The 5,940-nt window shown below is 44.2% G+C and overlaps 1 long non-coding RNA gene across 1 annotated transcript; it reads left to right on the forward strand.

The window, feature by feature from the left end:
• Positions 1 to 1,376: 1,376 nt before the first annotated feature.
• LOC118566994 lies at positions 1,377 to 5,225 on the forward strand. Its single transcript, XR_004933427.1, has 3 exons — positions 1,377 to 1,511; positions 4,816 to 5,030; positions 5,119 to 5,225. It is a non-coding gene; the product is annotated as an uncharacterized LOC118566994 (long non-coding RNA).
• The last annotated feature ends 715 nt before the right edge of the window (positions 5,226 to 5,940 follow it).

The raw sequence follows: 5,940 nt of genomic DNA on the forward strand, positions 1-5,940 counted from the left end.
CCGTATAATGGGTCAAAGGCAGAGTTCTCAGGGTCGAGTCTTGCCCCAGGGTGAGAGGTTCGATTTCCTGCTGGAAAAGTAGGGGCCCGAGAAGCATGACATGCATAAATGATTTGAAATGATTTGATTAAACATGGACATTTCTCACATAGGGGTTAAAATTTTGTTTTTATTGCAGTACTGCTACTAAATAATAAAAAAATTTGAATAAAAGAAAAAAAAAAGAAAAGTGAAACTTAAAATGAATAGAAAAAGGAAACGGAAACGGAACTAAAAGGACGTTGCACCGGGGAAGCGTTTACAGGGGGACTGACAAGAGACACTTCCGTTATGGGTGAAAGTGTTCTGAACTGCTAATTACCCAAAAATGGGTAAACGTCCAAGTGTCAGCGAGACAAAGAGTTGTGTCCTTGCGGGACTGAAGCGTAAAACAGTGGGTGGACGAAACATTCGGGGGTCGTAGCCAGCGCATGCTTTACACCTTTTAAACTAAGCGGGAATTTAACACTTTGAAAACATCTTTCGGCGTTGCCATAGACGTTTAAAAATTATGAAAAACATAGAACTATTTACGATAGTGAAAAAACCAGGCCTGCACGTGTTTGTCTGTCTGAATGTCATCGTTTGTATGTAACTGTACGTATGTATGTATCGTATGTAACTAAACGTTCATCTGTGTGAATTAATTTGGTTAAAATTAATGTTCATGGTTTCAAAATGTTTATTTGTTTCGGGAGAACTGCAGCTCCGTAATTGAATGTTAACAAAGGGGGTAAAGGAAAAAAGAGACTTCAATAACAAAGTTTGTTTTCTTTTCACATTAAATATCCGGACCAAATTAAATAGATACACACAGAGATTAACATGGCTTGAACAAAAATATTTCAGCTTTGTTAGAAAATTGGAACTGGTAATAAGCTTTACATAAAGCTTGTTGAGTATACTGTTTTACAACATTAGGCACAGATCCTATCACTTGTTTATTAGCCCTAAAGTAATTTAAAATTACTGAGATCTCTTTGCTTGTAGTAATAATAATGATTCATCACAAACCAGTCCAGTTGAAAGAAGTTTAGATATACATGATTTTTGATTTAAATAGATGAGAAAAAACTGTGCTTTGAACAAACTGTGTGCAACTAAACATGAATTGCTTTTCTAAGGGTTTTCTACGGTGGCCCAGAGGTGTCACCGCTAATACAAAAGCCGCAACACAAACACAAGAGCCGCAACACAATTACAAAAGCCGCAACACAAATACAAGAGCCGCAACACAAATACAGAAGCTGCAACACAATTACAAAAGCCACAACGGAAATACAAAAGCCACAACACAATTACAAAAGCCACAACGGAAATAGCCACAACGGAAATACAAAACTACAACGGAAGTGACGCAACAGTTGGTCGTTCTACATGACGGTAGAAGAAGAAGAGACTGACCCGGCAAAAAAACAAAGAAGAAGGAGCTTTGCTTGTGGACTCACAAGCAAATATTGCCCGTTTGATAAGTAAGTAAAACATTTTTTTTTGGTACAGGTGTACCGTTATGCCAGAGAGTGGGTTTACTGACAACTTCAAGTTTGTTAACCCTGTGAAGAGAGAAACATTGCAATTTAGATTTGCGAGTCAGTGGTTACCATGGAAACGAGTTGGATAACTTGCTTTGCTTAGCGACAGTATGGCGCATAAAACAGAGAATTTATCACTCAGAAACTCCCGAACTGGAAGTTATAACTCCAACTGTATTATACTTTGGTTAAATTGTTTAAATCATGGGGGCGCGCTGGTCACGTAGCGGGTAGCGCGACCCATGTATGGAGGCCTTAGTCCTCGACGCGGTCGACCTGGGTTTGACTCCGACCCGCGGTCCTTTGCCGCATGTCTCTTCCCCTCTTCCACCCCTTCCTGTCAGCCTACTGTAATAAAACGCGAGTCACTAGAGCCGCGAAAAATCTCCCAAAAACAAAAATAAATCGTCTCCATAGCCTCACTGAGTTGCTCTTTACAGTTCATAATTGAAAGGAATCACAGCGCAATCGAAAGGTAGTTTTGTTTTTTAGTTTCTTTTTTTTTCTTTTGTTATTGCTGATGTTGCTTTTTCCTTTAGCAGAAGACTCCTCTTACCCAGATGCACCACAGCGCGCTAGAGTGCTCTGACTGGAACATGTTCAAAGCTGCAGCAACTTATGAGGACAAGATCAACATTGATGAGTACGCCATGACCGTGTCAGCCTACATCAACAAATGCATTGAGGAGGTCAGCACCACCAAGACCATCATCACCCGAGCCAACCAACGACCCTGGATTACTGCGGAGGTCCGTCAAGCGCTAAAAGCACGGAACTCAGCCTTCAAGTCTGGTGACAAGGAGGCTCTGAGGACAGCGAGAGCCAACCTGAACCGTGCCATCAGGCTTGCAAAGCGGAACCACAGCCAGAAAATCCAGGAGCTTTTCCACGATGCCAGCAACACCAGGAGCATGTGGAAAGGCATCCGGGCGATCACTGAATACAACACGCCCTCCCCCCCGGTGGGTGAAGTTGATGCTGACTTCCTCAATGGACTAAATAACTTCTTTGGGAGGTTTGAGGCACTAAACAGCACTCCAGCAGTGAAAGCTGTTCCCCATCAGGAAGAGGAGGTCCTCTGCCTTGACACTGCCGACGTGTTGAAGACTCTGAGGAGAGTCAACCCGCGAAAGGCCCCAGGCCCCGACAACATACCTGGGCGGGTGCTCAAAGAGTGTGCAGGTCAGCTGGCTGGTGTCCTCACAGACATTTTTAACACCTCGCTGGACCAAGCCACAGTGCCAGCATGCTTCAAGTCTGCCTCCATCATTCCGGTGCCAAAGAAACCTCAAGTCACCTGTTTCAACGACTACCGGCCTGTTGCACTGACTCCCATCATGATGAAGTGCTTTGAAAGGCTGGTAAAGGAACACATCGTCTCCAGTCTCCCATCAACACTCGACCCGTTCCAGTTTGCCTACCGACGGAACCGCTCCACTGAGGACGCCATCTCCTCTGCTCTTCACCTGAGCCTGGCACACCTGGAGGAGAAGAACACGCACGTGCGGATGCTGTTCCTGGACTTCAGTTCAGCGTTCAACACCATCATCCCACAGCATCTGGTGGGAAAACTGGAGCATCTGGGCTTCAGCACACCCCTTCGCAACTGGCTGCTGGACTTCCTAACTAACAGACCTCAATCAGTCCGGGTCGGACAGAACACCTCCAATGTCATCACCCTCAGCACGGGCTCCCCTCAGGGCTGCGTCCTGAGCCCCCTGCTGTTCACTCTGATGACACACGACTGCGTCCCCAGGTTCACCACCAATCACATCGTGAAGTTTGCGGACGACACAACGGTGGTGGGCCTGATCAGAGACGACAACGACCAGGACTACAGAGAGGAGGTGGAGCAGCTGGTGGGCTGGTGCAGAGACAACAGCCTGATCCTGAACGTGGAGAAGACGAAGGAGATCATCGTCGACTTCAGGAAGAACCGGCCTCACCATGCTCCACTGCTCATCAACAGCTCAGCTGTGGAGGTGGTCAGCAGCACCAAGTTCCTGGGGGTGCACATCACGGACAACCTCAGCTGGACTATGAACACCATGTCACTGGTGAAGAGGGCACAGAAGCGACTGTACTTTCTGCGGAGGATGAGGAGAGCCCGCCTGCCCCCGCCCATTCTCACGACCTTTTACAGAAGCACCATAGAGAGTATTCTGACCAGCTGTCTCTCTGTGTGGTGTGGAGGCTGCAGTGCCTCCGACTGGAAGAACGTGAGGAGAGTGGTGAGGACAGCAGAAGGGATCATCGGGGCTCCTCTTCCCTCCATTAAAGACATTTCATCGCAGCGCTGTGTGTCTCGAGCCCGTAACATCATCAGGGACCCCTCACACCCCCACCATGGACTATTCTCCCTGCTGCCCTCTGGAAAGAGGTTCCGCAGCATCCGTTGCAGGTCCACCAGGTTCTGCAAAAGCTTTTTCCCTGCTGCCATCAGACTGTTGAACTGCTGAAGTATAAAAACGGACTGTGTACCACACTCGACCCGCTAATTTGCACATATGTATGTATCCTTCAATATCGCTGCTGCACTTTTTCCGGAAACGTACTGCAAAACTGTTTACAATGCAACTGTCTATTGTTAAATCACTGCTGCACCTTACTGCATATTTGTTTACATTGCTTACATTGTCTTTACATTTAAATCTGCCTACTGCTCACTGCTGCACCTTATCCGAAAGTTAAATTGAAAGTTATCCTGTATTTGACTGTGATTTACCACTGCATTTTTCTTATCCTGTACTGTAAATTCACTGCAAGGTATCCTGTAGAGTTACTGCAATCTTTCTGAGCTGTATGAAAAAACGAAATTTCGTTCTGTATGCACTCTGTGCTACAAAATGACAATAAAGAAAGTCTAAGTCTAAGTCTAAGTCTAAGTGATCAATCTCTACAACTTTCCCTCAGTGATTCAGACATCACCCCTCTGTATTGACATTTATTCATTTTTTTTTTCTTTTGCACATTGTCACTATCACTTTAATTTAGATCTATATATAGATATATCTAAATTAAAGTGATAGTGACGATGTGCAAAAACAAACAAAAAAATATATATAATTTTTTAGTATATCTGGAGCGTGTCGCAAAAATAATTTTGCTTTGGGATTATTAAAGTGATTCTGATTCTAAAAAGTAAATGCAATAACTGAGTGGTATAAAACAGGTGTTTCAGTTTAATGCTTAGTAACTGATACAAATTGTACTTTTAATTTCCTAACCTGTTATTGCATTTCAGATTCAAGAATGGACTTGCTACTTCGCACTTTTTAACAGCCCTGCAGCAATTTCCTATGACGCTGACTCCTGTCTTGTGCCATTTTGAGAAAAAGTTATCTGCTGTGGACATCGAAAATCTCTTCCGACCAGAGCTTAGTCCATATGGCAGCAACCAGAGAGCCCAGGAGAACAAGACAACAAGTTTCTGGGCCGACTACCTTCTTGACTGTGAAGGTTGGTTTATTTGTTCCACATCACACTAATTACAATGAAAATTAACTACTTATAATGTCTCAGTGTTGGTATTTATTTCTACTTTCAGAACATAACAGTGAGGTGACCCTGGAGGATGTCCTTATGTTTGCCACAGGTGTGCCATCTATTCCTCCTGCTGGCATGGACCCTCAGCCATGTCTTGAATATATTTACACCTCAAAGTTCCCTATGGCAAATACATGTGCCAACACTTTAAAGCTGCCCCTCTTGGACAGCTACATTACATTCAAGCACAATATGAACTTTGTCATTAAGAATTCCCGTGGCTTTGGATGCCTTTAGTCAGCATGCAGCTGTTGTTATTTTGGGCCAGGGGTCCGTTCTTCGTACGTTGCGAACTCAGTTAGCTGGATTTGATTGTTGACGATTTATTTGGCATGATCTTGGATCTTTTGGTTCTTCGAAAGTCATCTTGGACCTGTTCTTTGAATTTATTCTCTTCGGCCCTGGGGCCAGTTCTTCGCACGTTGCTTAAAACATCCGAGATCAAATGAGACATCCAAGATGATATCATCCGTCTAATCCTGATCCGGCTAATTGGGTTTTTCAAACACACCTGTTGTTTATATTTAGTAAGGCTGGATTGAGTTATCTGAGATAACTGCGCGTTTATGCGTTGGTTTAAAAGGGGAAATGTATCGATAGTAGAAACAATGATCAGCAGCGCTGCTATTGGCTGTTCAGCATGGCCAAAGAACGCCCACAGTTTTTCTCCCAAGCAGAACAAGAGCTTTTAATGGAAGGTTATGCCGAATTTGAGTCATTAATTAAAACGACAGGGAACACCTCAATGTCTGCTAAAGCCAGGAGAAAGGGCTGGCAAAAAGCAGCGACAAATTAATGTGTAAATACTGTCCATGGTAGATGT

The sequence above is a fragment of the Fundulus heteroclitus genome, chromosome 19 (assembly GCF_011125445.2).
Source record: "Fundulus heteroclitus isolate FHET01 chromosome 19, MU-UCD_Fhet_4.1, whole genome shotgun sequence".
NCBI classification, from domain to species: Eukaryota; Metazoa; Chordata; class Actinopteri; order Cyprinodontiformes; family Fundulidae; genus Fundulus; species Fundulus heteroclitus.